Below are 16,522 nucleotides of genomic sequence, written 5' to 3'. Positions count from 1 at the left end.
AACTTCAAGTGAGATAGATCATTGTAGATGCTGTTTCTAATGGCAAGATTTTGGCAACAACCTAAACATTTGGTTCTAGAGTTGGTTAAAATAATCACGACACAGCCTTTCAAAGAAACACACCCACACTTATGATCAACACAGGTATTTATTACCATGAACAGTGTTTACAAAATATATACAAAATGTCACAGAAAAGTATCATATGTTTATACATTTTTAGAAAGTGGTCTGGGTGGATATGCCCGAATTGTCCATGGTGGTTTTCTGTGGTTGAAGAGTTATGAATGGGTTAGTTTTCTTTACTTTCTTTTTCCTTTTTTCTCTTTTTTTTCACTTTTAATTATGTGTATTTTTTTTCTAAATCAACTTGCATTAATTCTGTTACAAAAAATAAAGTAAAATATATATCTGAGCTGGTTAAATAGGTGTGGTCAGTTTGTGAAAATTCAGAAAGCCATATACTTTTTGCGTTTTTCTATGTGTATTATTAACCTTTGATAAATATTCTTTCTATCAATATAAAAAACACACACATAAAAAATGTTAGAGGCTTCCGTCGTGGTGCAGTGGTTGAGAGTCTGCCTGCCGATGCAGGGGACGCGGGTTCGTGCCCCGGTGCGGGAAGATCCCACATGCCGCGGAGCGGCTGGGCCCGTGAGCCTGGCCGCTGAGCCTGCGCGTCCGGAGCCTGTGCTCCGCAACGGGAGAGGCCACAACAGTGAGAGGCCCGCGTACCGCAAAAAAAAAAGAAAAGAAAAATGTTAGAATACAATTTTTTTTATTGAGATGAAAGCCACATGACATAAAATTAACCATTTTAAGTGAACAATTCATTTCGTACATTCACAACATCGTGTAACCACCACCTCTACCTAGTTCCAAGACATTCTCATCACCCCAAAAGGAAAACCCCATACCCATTAGAAGTGACTCCCCAGTCCTCCCTCCTCCCAGCCCCGGCACCCACCAATCTGCATTCTGTCTCTATGGATTTACCTATTCTGGTTACTTCCTATTAATGGAATTAAAACAATTTTTTTGGGGGGGGCCACACCACGAGGCTTGTGGGATCTTAGTTCCCCAACCAAGGACTGAACCCAGGCCCCTGGTAGTGAGAGTGCAGTGTCCTAACCACTGGACAGCCAGGGAATTCCCAAAAACAGAACAATTTTTAAATCAATGGATTTCACATAAAAATTCAAATTTCCAGCTTCTCTTGAACAAAATCTGGCCAAACTAGCCCACATCCCCACAGGGGATAACTGGCTGAAGCTGAGTAATCGTCACCCTTGTTGACAAGGCGTGAGCCTACGACTCCACAGTTCCACCCAGCCCTTCTCTCTTCTATATCACCCTCCTGGCTTCTGGGGCATTTGGGTTTCAAGACCCAGGACTAATGACTACTCAGACCCCCCGCCTTTTAAAAAAATTTTATTTATTTATTTATTTATTTATGGTTGCATTGGTTCTTCTTTGCTGTGCGTGGGCTTTATTTTGAATTTTATTTTATTTATTTTTTATACAGCAGGTTCTTATCAGTTATCTATTTTATACATATTCGTGTATATATGTCAATCCCAATCTCCCAATTCATCCCACCACCACCACCACCACCACCACCCGCTCCGCTTTCCCCCCTTGGTGTTCATACGTTTGTTTTCTACATCTGTGTCTCTATTTCTGACCTGCAAACCGGTTCACCTGGACCATTTTTCTGGGTTCCACATATATGCGTTAATATACGATATTTGTTTTTCTCTTTCTGACTTACTTCACTCTGTATGACAGTCTCTAGATCCATCCACGTTTCTACATATGACCCAATTTCATTCCTTTTTATGGCTGAGTAATATTCCATTGTATATATGTACCATACCTTCTTTATCCATTTGTCTGTCGATGGGCATTTAGGTTGTTTGCGGGCTTTCTTTAGTTGTGGTGAGCAGGGGCTACTCTTTGTTGCGGTGCGTGGGCTTCTCATTGCAGTGGCTTCTCTTGTTCCGGAGCATGGGGGCTTCAGTAGTTGTGGCAGGCAGGCTCTAGTGCGCAGGCTCAGTAGTTGTGGCGCACGGGCTTAGTTGCTCCGCGGCATGTGGGATCTTCCCGGACCAGGGCTTAAACCCGTGTCCCCTGCATTGGGAGGCAGATTCTTAACCACCATGCCACCAGGGAAGCCCTCAGACCCCTTTCATCTGTAAAAATCTTGAAGATCTCCAGATGCAGGGAGACACACCAGAAAAAAATGAGAAACTTGGACTGGGAGTAGAGGGAATGAACCCCAACTCTACCACTTATAGTATGAGCCACTTAGCTTCTCCAAGCCTCAGTTTCCTTAACTGTAAAATGGGTATAATAATAACACCTACTTCATAGGGCTGTTATATTAAATGCAAAGCACTGGACACATAGTCACTTCTATTCCTGTATGTACTGAAGACTCATAAGAGCGCTCCCTAATATTCAGAAATGGAAAAAGGGAGTTCAGAGAGGTTAAGCAATATGTTGAAGGCAACACAGCAAATCGGAGGCCAAAGCTAACTCCCCTATTACCCTTGTGAAGAATGAAGGTCAGTGTTCCGAACTGAAGGGTGTCAGATGTTCAAAAGTTTAGGGACTTTGGATGGTGGGGTCGCAGGTTCAGTTCGAAAGGGATCAATGGCTGATCTTGAGTAACTGCACCCTGGGCTTATGCAAATAATGGAGCAACTGACGAGATAGTTCTTTGGCCAGAGAGGAAAGAGAAAACCCTTTGATGTGCCCTGGGCCCTGATGTCATAGCAGTTGCTCCTCCTCCAGGGCCACTGATGTCCTCTGCCCTTTCCCCAGTCATGGGGGCCTCCCGCCCACTAAACCTCAGGCAAGCAGAGTACAGCAGTTCCTACAGGCTCAGGAGAGCCCACTGTGAATTCTTCAGGAAGTTTGTAAAAAAATATTTTAAATACCAGATCACTTAAAATTAAATTATGTATATTAAAAATTACATTAAAAGCAGGAAAAAAATTAATATAAACTTACAACTAAATAAATCATGGAAACAAAGGTAATAAGTGCTCAAATCTCATCATTTCCTAATTATTTCACTACATTTTAGTACTACCTAGGCTTTTGCCTATTTTTCTGTGTGATATGTTACTACTTATACTGTTCTCAACTCCAAGTTCAAACTACCGTACGTTGGTAGTTTGAAACTGGCCATAGGGGTACTTATACCACAGAATTCAGCAACTGCTACAAACTAATGCTTAATTGTTGTATTGATTGTCTAGGGCAGGGGTGAGCAAACTATTGGCTCTCTGTCCAAATATGGATGCTTGTCTGTTATTTTGGTTTTTTGCTCACAGCCTGTTTTCTGTTTAATTAATTAATTAAAAATTTTTTTTTTAATTTTTGGCTGTGTTGGGTCTTCACTGCTGCCCGTGGGCTTTCTCTGGTTGCGGTGAGCGGGGGCTACTCTTCAATGTGGTGTGCAGGCTTTTCACTGTGGTGGCTTCTCTTGTTGCGGAGCACAGGTTCTAGGCGTGTGGACTTCAGTAGTTGCAGCACGCGGGCTCAGTAGTTGTGGCTCGAGGGCTCTAGAGCACAGGCTCAGTAGCTGTGGTGCACAGGCTTAGTTGCTCCACGGCATATGGGATGTTCCCGGACCAGGGCTCGAACCCATGTCCCCTGCATTGGGAGGCAGATTCTTAACCACTGAGCTAGCAGGCAAGTCCCGACAATTTATTATTTGGGCAAGTCTTCATCTTCTTGAGTCTCAGTTTCCTCACCTGTAAAATGGGAGAAATAATAGTGAGTTGAGAAGATAAAATAGGCACAGTGCTTGGGAGTGGCACACCCAGTGGGGAGAGGCAGGGGGTGCTGCCCACCCCAGGTGCAGGTAGCAAGGCTGGTCATGGAATGGGTTCTCCAGAAGCAGAGGCTGAGACAGAGTTTGGGGTACAAGATGTTTTTAGGTGTCAACACCAGTGAAATGAAGGGGGTAAGCCAGACTGGGGAGAAGGAGTAGTCAGTGGTGGAGGCCCAACAGGCCTTGGTCAACCCCAACCAGGGGCTCTTGAAACAGACTTGTGGGTCAGAGTTGTCCCCCACTGGGCTGAAAGGGCCACCTTTCCACCCCTGCCTTGTTCAGCCACCAGGTGTGGGCTGCCCTGGGAAGAGGTGACCTCGGGCAAAGTCCATGCAGCTGTGGGAGATCCCATAGGAGCTGATAGCTAGCCACTCCCCCCATGCCCACCCCCGCACCTGGGTAGCAAGTCCTTCCTTGAAGGGAGGTGGAACAGAATATCTATCTCCATGCCTACCCCAGGGCTGCACTGTCCATAGAGAATTTTAAAATAATAATAAAAACTGCTAGAAGTCTGTTGACTTTATCATTTTGTGCCAGCAAATCTCAACAATATCAATGCCAGTGGCTGAACAGACAACTGCCACTGCCCCCCACCTTGGTTCCTGATATTGAATAAGTGCTCATAGACAGTGCTGTTGTTGTTACTATTAGTCTTAGTCTCTTTGTGTTAGTCAGGATTAGTGGTTGTAAATACCAGAAATCCAACTCAAAGTAGCTTAAACAAAGGAAGGGAATTTTTTTTTTTTTTTGGCCATGCCGCGCAACATGGGGGACCTTAGCTCCCCAACCAGGGATTGAACCCATGCCCCCCTGCAGTGAAAGCACGGAGTCTTAACCACTGCACCATCAGGGAAGCCCCAAGGAGGGGAAATTTTGGCTCACCCAGAAGCATGCCTGGAACAGGTCACTCAGATATCAGGAATCTGTCTCCTTCTCTCATCGTTGCTTTTGCTGTGCTGGCTCTATACACAGGCACATTTGCCCTCCATGGCGTCAGACATGGGCACCACAGCACCATTCAATTAGCTCAGCAAACCCAGAGCTCAGAGCGAGGCTCTTTCTCAAGCAAAAGTCCCAGGGCAAACCCACATTAGCTGGCTGTGGTCAGGCACCCAAACCTGAACCAATCACAGAGATTCTTATTGGCCAGTCCTGGCTCACATGCCCCCAAACCACATGGACAGAGAAGGGGAAGGGATGGTTCCTCAAAGGAAGAGTGAGAAGCTGTAGTTAAAGGAGGAATGGATGCTGGAGAGGCAAAACCAACAAAAGCCAGGACACTGCTCAACGCCCCAAAGCCAAGCACAGAAGACAGCCTTCTGTCCTGGGCACATCAGACCCTGGGCACCCATTGCTTACACAGTTTGGGACACTGAGACTCAGAGAGGAGCTGGACGCGGCCCAAGATCACATTGTCTCCAGAGCCCAGGGATCCCGTATCCCATGCCATCAACTCTCTGGACCCTCCAGGCCACCACTGATGCCTGGTGATACAGCTGCCTGTCACCCCAAAGCTCAGGCACGTGGGCTCTGTGCCCCAAGAGATAAGGACCAGCCCCACCCAGCTTGTCCTGCCCCGCTGCTCTAGCCCTGATAACAGCTGGGCACCCTGGCCAGCCCTCACACCCTCTGTTCCCCAACTGCTATTTCAGCCCTTGTTGGGGAGTCTGTGGAGCCTGACAGAGGATGGGGAGGTTCTATCCATGGGCTTGTGCCTCATGTGACTTGAATCCTCATTAGTTCTGTCTGTTTGGGAGTCTGGAGTTGTAGATTCTAGGAAACAGGGCACAGGGCTGTTTAACTGTTTGGGGGGTCCAATTTTCAAATGTAAAAAAAAGCCTTTTGGTTTATTTATGTTCCTCAAATATAATAAAGAATCACAAATAGGCCACTGGGCCACTCCAGTCCAAGCACAGCAGCTATCCACAGCTTTTCCCTGTGCTGACCTTGAGCAGAAGCCTTTAAAGTCCTGATGATGTTGCAACTCTGCTATAAAATCTTCAAAAGCTCTTCATTCTCTCAAAGATAAAGCCCAAGCCCCCTAACCTGATATTTGAGACCCTCCCACATTCCTTATAATAATAAGCATGATCGGTAACTGTTAATTGAGTCTATCGTGTGCCAGGCATCAAGCAAAGCACTTTACGTACACTAGCTCAGATGATCCTAGTAACAACCCTATGAGGGAGGTACTACTATAATTCCCATTTTACAGATGAGGAAACTGAGGCTCAGAGAGGTGAAATGACTTGCCCAAGATTGCTCAGCAGGAGTCCCCACCTCTGCCCACACCAGGGCTTTGCTCCCCGCTAGCCTGTCCACAGAGCCCCCCTGCAGGCCTGCAGTGCTCCTACCTCCCTCATATCCCCTCCCTGCACCCCCCGCCAAGCCAACCCTTCCCAGTCAGTCACACGCCAAAGGAAGAGGAAGTTTCTCCAGGGTCCAGGAGGCTGGTTTGCTCCTGCTGCTTGAAAATGGGATCGGGGTCATTCCCAAAGCATTTTCCAAAAACGACGACAGCATGGTGGGAAGTGGCTAGCATATAGACTTTGGAGAGAGTCAGGCTTGGGTTCAATTCTCAGTTCTGTCACTTTTTAGTTGTGGTCTAGAGGACACGCCTGTAAACCTCCATTCTCCAATCTGTAAAATGGGGATGATAGCCTCTACCTCACAGGGTTGTTAGAGGATTTAATAATTAAAGGGCATAGGGACTTCCCTGGTGGCGCAGTGGTTAAGGATCTGCCTGCCAATGCAGGAGACACGGGTTCGAGACCTGGTCCGGGAAGACCCCACGTGCCACGGAGCAACTAAGCCCATGTGCCACAACTACTGAGCCTGAGCTCTAGAGCCTGCGAGCCACAACTACTGAGCCGTGTGCCACAACTCCAAAGCCTGCGCACCTAGAGCCCGTGCTCCACGACAAGAGGAGCCACCGCAATGAGAAGCCCACACACCGCAACGAAGAGTAGCCCCTGCTCGTCACAACTAGAGAAAGCTCACGCACAGCAACGAAGACCCAACACAGCCAGATATAAATAAATAAATTTATTTAAAAAAAAAAAAAGAAGAATCTGCCTGCCAATGCAGGGGACACAGGTTTGAGCCCTGATCCAGGAAGATCCCACATGCTGTGGAGCAACTAAGCCCGGGCACCACAACTACTGAGCCAACGCACCACAACAAAGAGTAGCCCCCGCTCGCCACAAGTAAAGAAAGCCCACGCTCAGCAACGAAGACCCAACGCAGCCAAAAATAAATAAATTTATTTATAAAAAATAAATAAAATAAAAATAAAGGACACAGCACTTAGCATGCTTAGTCCAGTGCCTGGCACATAAAACAAAGCGACCAGAAAATCTGAGTTTTTGTTGTTCTTATTATTATCTTTTTTAAAGTGCTCTGCTTCCAGAGGTGACAATTTGAGACAGATCACACTCCTTCCGCTGAAGATCTTTTAAGTTAAAAAATCAGCCACCCTCCTTAGATACAACACCAAAAGAAAAAATAGATAAGTCAGACTTCACCAAAATTAAAAAATTTTGTGCTGCCCATGATTCCAGCAAGAAAGTGAAAAGACAACCCACAGAATGGGAAAAAGTATTTGCAAATCATATATTTGACAAGGGACTTGATTCCTGAAAAGGGAATACATAAGGAACCATTATAACTCAGTAGTAAAAAGACAAATAATACAATTAAAATGTAGGCAAAGGATATGAGCAGATATTCCTCCAAAGTAGGTATGCAAATTAAAAATAAGCACATAATAATCAACATCGTTAGCCATTAGGTAAATGCAAATCAAAACCACAATGAGGGGACTTCCCGGGAGGTCCAGTGGTTAGGACTCCGCGCTTCCACTGCAGGGGGCATGGATTTGATCCCTGCTCGGGGAACTAAGATCTCACAAGACGTGCAGTGTCGGGGGTAAGGGGTGGGGGAGACCCACTTCAATAAGAGATGCAACAGCTAGAATAAAAAAGGTAGATGACAATAACTGTTAGCGGAGGATGTGGGGAAATTGGAACTCTCATGCATTGCTGGTAGGAATGTAAAATGGTGCAGCCACTGTAGAAAACAATCTGGCAGCTCCTCAAAATGTTCAACACAGACTTACCCTATGACCCAACAATTCCACTCCTAGGTATATCCACAAGAGAAATGAGAACGTATGTCCACACAAAAACTCGTATGCTAACAGTCCTAGCAGCATTATTCATGATAGCCAAAAATCAACTCACCAATTGATGAATATGGTATATGCATATGATGGAATAGTCAACCATAAAAAGAAATGAAGAACTGGCACAGGCTACAACATGGATGCACTTTGAAAATATTGTGCTGAGTGAAAGAAGCCAGCCACAAAGGACCACATATTGCATGAGTTCATTTATATAAAATGTTCAGAATAGACAAATTCATACAGACGGAAAGCTGATTAGTGGTCGTCTAGGTTTAGAGGGCAGGGAAACTGGAGAGTGACAGCTAAGGGGTATAGGATTTCTTTTTGGGGATAAGGAGAATGTTCTGGAAGTAGGTAGTATTGCTGCTTGCAGAACACTGTGAATATACTAAGTGTCACTGGATAGTAAGTTTTACATTATGTGTATTGCACCACAATAAATTGTTTTCTTTATTGAAAGATAATATCCATCCTGAAAGTACACAAATCTTAGGCACACACATCTCAATGAATGTTCACAAAGTGAACACACTTTGTAATCAATATTCCCAAGCACCCCAGAAACCCTCATTGTGACCCTTGTGGTCACTGTCCTCTAAAAGGGCTTTAAGGGAGTTCCCTGGCGGTCCAGTGGGTGAGACTCCGCGCTCCCAATGCAGGGGGCCCGGGTTCGATCCCTGGTTGGGGAACTAGATCCCACATGCCACAACTAAAGATCCCACATGCTGCAGTGAAGATCCTGCATGCCGAAACTAAGACTGGGCGCAGCCTAAATAAATACATTTTTTAAAATAAAAATAAAAGGACTTTAAGAAATAAAAATGGCCTCCCTCCCTGCTCCCATACACCTCCCTCCTCTTCTTAGAGGCCATACTCATTTGGGAGCTTCTTGTTTTGTTTTCTGGACTTACCTACTCACTGACAGCTCATTATGAAGGACGAAGACTTTTTTTTTTAAGAAAAAGGACTTTTTCACACCAACTTTGCCCCTTTCCACTCCCTGCTTCCATACAACTTATTTTAGTTGGGTTTCAATTACTTTTCTTTATTGCTTTAAATAAAATTCTAGGGACTTCCCTGGCGGTCCAGTGGTTAAGACTCCACACTTCCACTGCAGGGGTCACAGGTTCCATCCCTGGTCAGGGAACTAAGATCTCGCATGCCTCGTGGCGCAGCCAATAAATAAATAAATAAATAAATAAAATTCTGAAACTTCTGTTTCTTGAGGTAACATGTTTAGAGAGCATAGCATAAACTCTTCTCTTTGTAAGATGAAGGAACGTGTCTCTAAGCCCCTACTTTTTTTTAAGTTGCAAGTTTTTAAAAAAATTAATTTATTAAAATTTATTTAAATAAATTTAAATTGGCTGCGTTGGGTCTTCGTTGCTGTGCGCGGGCTTTTCTCTAGTTTCAGCCAGCGGGGGCAACTCTTCACTGCAGTGCACAGGATTCTCATCGCGGTGGCTTCTCTTGTTGCAGAGCACGGGCTCTAGGTGTGCGGGCTTCAATAGCTGTGGCTCGTGGGCTCTAGAGTGCAGGCTCGGTATTTGTGGCGCACGGGCTTAGTTGCTCCTCGGCCTGTGGGATCTTCCTGGACCAGGGCTCGAACCCGTGTCCCCCGCATTGAGGCAGATTCTCAACCACCAGTGAAGCCCAGTCCCTACTTTTATATTGTCTTGTAACCAAGACTCAAGTCTTGTTCGATATGTCAGTCAGCTGATTTTAAAGAGTTAATAAGTGTTAAACAAACTCTGGTAGACCAATGCAACGAAACTCTTCTCAAAAATGAAAAGAAACACAGTCCCCATAGAAGCACCAACATGGAGGACCCTCAAATGCATGATGTTGAGGAAAAGAAGCCAGGCTCACAACACTGCTTGCTGTCTGACTCATTTATACGACATGCTGGAAAAGGCAAAACTCTGTAGACAGAAAATAGATCAATGGTTATCAGGGAATGGGGTGGGGGAGGGATTGACTATAAAGGTACACAGCGGTGAATGGGGGGGTGGGTATGTTTCTGGGTAATGGAATTGTTTTGTATCTTGATAGTGGTGACAGTCACATGACTATATGTTTTCAAAACTCATAGAACTGTACGCTGAAAAGGGCGAATCTCACTCTATATAAATTACACTTCAATAACTATGACCCTCAAGAAGCCATTTTAAAACTTCTGAAATCATGCAAATATGTTGTGCTGGCGAACCAGAAGGGAAATTAGACATGAAGAAAAGGAAATAAACTATAGCCTGGGGTGATCCCAAAAGAAGAGAATTCCAAACCGCAAGGCTGAACTGGTTCTCTTTATTTAAATTCCATTTGGGACTGATTCACTTTGCTGTACACCTGAAACTAACACAACATTGTAAATCAACTATACTCCAACTACACTTAAAATCAACAGATACTTAAAGTTATAAAACTTAAAAATAAATAAATTCCATTCAGTGGCTGACAATCAATGACATGTTTTACACTGGAAAATTCAAATAAACTGAAAGAACAAAATTTTAAAAGATCCATAAACAGTGTTTTTTTTTCTACAAATGGTAAGTTATAAACACTGTTCTGCGCCTTGTTTGGTTTTTTTTAACTTAACAATGTATCTTGAAGGTATTTCCCCACCACTAGATAGAAAGTTTCTTCATTCGTTTTATAGTTACTTAATGTTTCCTTGTATTTAACCAACCCCCTGTTGATGGACATTTAAGTTGTTTACAGTATTTTCGATGATGGTAGATGAACCAAGACAAATGAACAGGCTTATAAATGAGGGTGGGGATTCATGTGGGTAGTAGCTACAGCGTGAGATCTCATGCCTTTTTTTTTTTTTTTGCCATGGACATCTTTGGAAATCCTGCGAAGCCTCTGCCTGGTACAATGTACCAAAATTCCGGACTCCCAGAGGCAAGCAGATGATCTGCATAAGCCACATTGTGGAGTTCAGACCTGATGAGCTTCTCTTATCAGTAGTTTGTCAATTACTCCTCAATAAAGCTGGGGTTGGGGGGGGGGGGGGACAGCAGCTTCTCTTCTGCTGCAGCAAAACCAGAGAGCTGTGTCCCAAGTTCAGGAGACAACCGAGGCCTTCCCATGCCCTTTTTGTCGTGTTGGTCTTAGAACACAAGCTGAGTCCCTCAAGAATATGCAAGTCATGGCAAACTGTCTCTAAAGTCAGACGTGATTTCACAGGAGCTCATTAGCAACTAAAGACTGTTTCCAAACCTCAAAAGTGTATCTCCATTTAGAGACTGCCTCTCTTTTTCACTGTCTCCTTTTTATTCTCAGAAGGATCCAATAGGCAAAAATCATAGTAATAATTGTTCTGTTTCCAATACTAAAAGAACTCAAATTCCAAGCTGCCCATGTGGCAAAATGCAAGAAAGTTTTGTCCCAGTGATGCTTTTTTTTTTTCTTGCAGCTCTCCCTAATGATGATCCTTCTCATACTTATGGAATTATAATCATGTAACATTTTATATCTGCTTTAATCGTACATCCATATGTAATAGCTATAAAACGCAAAACCATTAAAAAAAATTCCTCCCCCTTTATTTTCATTGCAAATCTATTTAAACCCCTAGCAATAAATTCAACATTCACGGCAGGGGCGGGACGGGGGCAGGGGGTCGGGTGGGCGAGGCTATGGCAGCAGCAGCTAGAGCATCCCCCCCTGCCCTTTTTTCCCCTCTGGTTTATCTAAAGCTTTTCTCCAGCTCTGGGAACAGATTTAACTTTTTTCTTCCCCCTTAGAGGAAAAACTAATGCAAACTTTCAACATCTGGGGGGCCACCTAAAGCTCACCTTTGGGAATGTTTGGTCTGTTCTTCCTCCTGTCTAGAGGAGAGAACAAAAAACCAAAGGCAACACCCACACTGGGCATTTCCCCCTCATTTTGGTCTGTGCAGCCTGGAGAAACCACAGGGATGCAGCTAGTCAGCTCTTTTGGGGCTCCATCTGTTGCCGTCAAACCCCAGAGGTAATTTTTACCTCTCACAACAGGTTCGGCTATAGTTAAGCTGCTATCTCACACTGCCAGCAACTCCACAGCCACCCAGGCATCAAAGGCTGGTCAACCATCCTGGGAGGCAACGTAGGCCACCCGAAGGCCCCTGGCAGGCACTGAGTGCTCAGCAAGGTCTTCAGAAAGGAGCTCAGGGCCAAGGCCACCTTGGTCATGGTCATGAGGAAGAAGAGAGACAGTATTACACAGCTAGGGATCTCACATTCACATCTTAGGAAGGACATCCCTTGCAAATCCATCCTTCCTTTCCCAAAACAGTATTTCTGCCATTTTTCAGTGAGTCGAGGGTCTGTCAGGAGAATCCCACTGCTGCCACCACTGTGTCAGGGGTTCCCAATACCACCCCCAAGTCTGATGATGTATGAGGAAGGATCACAGCACCCAGCATATAGTCATACTCACGGCTAAGTTGTATTACAGCAAAAGGAGCAAACTCAGCCCAGAGAAAAGAAGTGTGGGTAAGGTCCAGAGGAAACCAGGAGCAAGATGCTAAGGGTCTTCTCCCAGTGGGGTCACACAGGATGCACTTATTTCCTCCAGCAAGAGGTTATGAAGTGTTTACCAGGGAAGTGGGCCTGAGACTAAAGCTCCAGGGTTTTCATGGGAGGCTGGTCACGAAGGCACCCACCACACAGCACGTACCAAAATCCCAGGCTCCCAGGAGACAAGCAGGTGTTCGGCATAAGCCACATTGTTTGTACAGTTTAGGCCTCTTATCATTTCTGGGGATGGTGGGAACCTTCCTGAAACCCAAGCTCCTCGATGCCAACCAAGGCTCAACCTCGCAAGCAGGTCTTTCTACAAATAGCAGCCTCAAGCCTGCTGTGTTCACCCTTTTCTACACACCAGGGCACAGTGGAGGGTGAGTCAGTGAGCCCATCTGAATAGTGGGCTCCTTGAGTAAGGCCTCTGGAACCCAGCTCCTAGCTCAGGAGGGGCGTAAACTGGCCACTCGGGAACGAAGAGCCAAGACAGCCACACCCATCCGCTGCTAACCTCTTCTCCAACGGGGCCCAGCCTGAGAGGGAGCATCTGGGAGGGGACACGGGGGCTCCAAAAACTGGGTCCTGCGGGCTCCCCCTCCCCCACCCCTGCCCACAGATGGGGGAGGCACCTAGGGGTGTATCCCGAGCGTGACTGAGACCCACAGTGCTTCCGGGAGCGAAGTCCAGAGGGTAGGAGGGACGAAGACAACAGCCCTGGCCAGCTGAGCCGGACACTTGCCTTTGGCATCCAAGGCTGCTGCTGACACGCTTTCTTGATTCAGCAAACACTGACTGTGCCGAGGACACAGGCCAGGCCAGGTTCCGCGAGCGGGGGTTTGATTCAGCTGCAGAGAGCAAGGGGACGAGGTCCCCCTCACCTGGGATGGGAGGGCTGTGCGGAGACACCTGCCCACCGTGGAACCTTCTGGCCTGTGAGCGCCACTCTGGGCCACCTCCACCCCCATTTTCTTGGTTGGAAACCTAGACCCAGGAGACCAAGGTGGGCACTGAGGGCAGGCTGGCCCAACAGGGGCAGGATAAGGAGGTGGGGCCTCCTCGCCTGCCTCCAGATTTGCCCAGAAAACAGAGAAAAGGAAAAAGGTGTCTGGCCCGGTGGAAGGGGATCCAGCTTCAGAAGCAAATAGGCCAGAGCTTGGATCTCTGTTCTTACCAGCTCCACAACCCCAGGGACATATGTTCCCTCTCCGAGCCTTGGTTTCTCCATCTGTCTAGTTGGTGGATCAGTATCTCCCATTTGTCTAGAAGGCAAGACAGAGATGAAAAGTGTGGGCTCTGGAGTTAGAATAGCCTGATTCCCATTCCAGTTCTACTCTGCCACTTGCTAACTGGGTGGCTTAGGAAAGTTCTCTGATTGTCCTGGGCCCCACCTCGGGGGTTGCTGACTAAAGCTGACCCATGGCAACTAAGCAGCTGAACCTCTGACCTGGGGCTGGGGAGTTCTGAGAGGGCTTCCTGGAGGAGGGAGAAACTTGAGAGTGGCCCAGGGGACCTAGCAGGTTTTGCTGAGGAGGGTGGGGAGGGGGATTCCTCCCTGCTACAAGCCCCTCTCTGCTCCCTGGCTGGTAGGGAAAGACATAGGAGGCAGGGAGGGAGAAGGGGGAGGAAGAAAAGAGGGGAGTAATGTCAGGCACCTTCTTGCTGTTTGTCAGTTTTTCTCACCTGAGAAATGAGAATGTTGGATTGAATGGTCCAAGAGGTCATAACTTGCCAAGATTGTTTTTCTGTATTAAAAAAAAAAAAAGGCTTCTCACACCAAAAGCAAAAGCAAAAATAAACAAGTGGGACTAGCATCAAACTAAAAAGTTTCTGCACAGCAAAGGAAACCATCAACAAAATGAAAAGGCCACTTACTGAGTGGGAAGAAATATTTGTAAATCATGTAGTTGATAAGGGAATAACATCTAAAATATACTGAATATAAAGAACTCATAACTCACTAGCAAAAAAACAAATAATCAGATTGAAAAATGGGCAGAAGATCTAGACATTCTTCCAAAGACATACGTACAGATGGCAAACAGGTACATGAAAAGATGCAGAACATCACTAATCGTCAGGAAAATGCAAATCAAGACCACAATAAGCTATCACCTCACACCTGTTAGAATGGCTATCATCAAAAAGACAAGACATGGGCTTCCCTGGTGGTGCAGTGGTTGAGTCCGCCTGCCGATGCAGGGGACACGGGTTCGTGCCCCGGTCCGGGAAGATGCCACATGCCGCGGAGCGGCTGGGCCCGTGAGCCATGGCCGCTGAGCCTGCGCGTCCGGAGCCTGTGCTCCGCAACAGGAGAGGCCACAGCAGTGAGAGGCCCGCGTACCGCAAAAAAAAAAAAAAAAAAGACAAGACATAAGCATTGGCAAGGATGTGGAGAAAAGGAAACCCTTGTGCACTGCTGGTGGGAATGTAAATTGGTGCAGCCACTATGGAAAACAATATGGAGATTCCTCAAAAAATTAAAAGTAGAATTATGATCCAGAAATTCTACTTCTTGGTATATATCAAAGAAAACAAAAATACTAACTTGAAAAGATATCTGCATCCCCATGTTCACTGCAGCATTATTTACAATATCCAAGATATAGAAGCAACCTAAGTGTCCATCAATGGCTGAATAAAGAAAATGTGGTGTGTATATATATACACAGTGTAATATTTTTTCAATATTTGTTTATTTATTTTGGCTGTGCCAGGTCTTAGGTGTGGCATGCAGGATCTTTAGTTGCAGCATCTCAGATCTTTAGTTGTGGCATGCGGGCTTCTTAGCTGCAGTATATGGACTCAGTTGTGGCATGCACGTGGCATCGAGTTCCCCAACCAGGGATTGAACCCGCGGCCCCTGCAGTGGAACTGCAGAGTCTTAACCAATGGACTGCCAGGGAAGTCCCATAAACTTTTTTTTTTTTAGTTTAAATAAATTGGAAAGAAAACCTATGAGTTATTTATAATCAGGACAAAATAAATATTACTCTCAAAAGACAACAACAAAAACGGCTAACGCAGGACATTTAGGGAGCCAAAATGCAAGAGGGTGGGGTGGGGTTGGCACAGTCCCTGGCTGAGACTGCCAGCATCAGGGTCTAGGAAGAGTTTCCAGGCAATGAGGATAGTTGATGAAGTCAGTTCCCCAGGAAGATGTCTCAGCAACAGAGTTTTCTGGGGACTGACGTGGAGCTAGAGGCAGGGGGCTGTCCTGGAGCCCTCAGGTAAATGCCACAGCTGGCCAGCAGTTACCACTCCATCTTCCAGGAAAGTGAGCCTTGAGGATTCGGGTATGGGGGATGCTGGGGAGTAACCCAGGCCTTCCTCCTCCCAGGGCCGTAAGCTCCCCCTTCCCAGCACTCTGGGCCAGGGGTAGGGCCACAACCTCTTTCCTAACACCCAGGCTGTGGCAATGCCAAGGCCTCCCTATTCTCCATCAGCGCCCCCCCACAAAGCCCCAAAGAAACATAACTAATCATAACCAGCATTAACAGAGATCTTACTGTGTGCCAGATTCTATTCACGTTTATCTCATTTAATGCCCTGCTACACTACTATTGTTCCCATTTTACAGATGGGAGACGGGCTTAGAGGAGTTCGGTAACTTTCCCCAGTCACATAGTATGTAGACCTCCAGGATTCAAACCCCCACACCCATGCCTCTAACCACTATTGAATACAACCTTTTTACCTAAATATAAACCATACACTTGCTATGCAAACAAGTGGCTGGCTTCAAGACCAGTCCCTAATCCCCCTCAAATTCTCCCTGAATAAGAATTCTGGAGCCACCTCTGCACCCAAGCTGGCCTTGGCTTCTCAGCTTTGGATTCTGGAGGGCAAAGATCGCAGTCCCAGCCCAGGGTCCTGGAAAGAATGTGCCCTTGGCTTCTGGCCCCGGCTCTGCCCCCAACTGGCTGGTGGCCTTGGGCGAGTCACTCCCCCTTTCTAGGCCTGACAGCATCACCCTGTCCA

Source organism: Phocoena phocoena, chromosome 13, assembly GCF_963924675.1.
Source record: "Phocoena phocoena chromosome 13, mPhoPho1.1, whole genome shotgun sequence".
NCBI lineage: Eukaryota > Metazoa > Chordata > Mammalia > Artiodactyla > Phocoenidae > Phocoena > Phocoena phocoena.
This window is presented reverse-complemented; position numbering follows the sequence as displayed.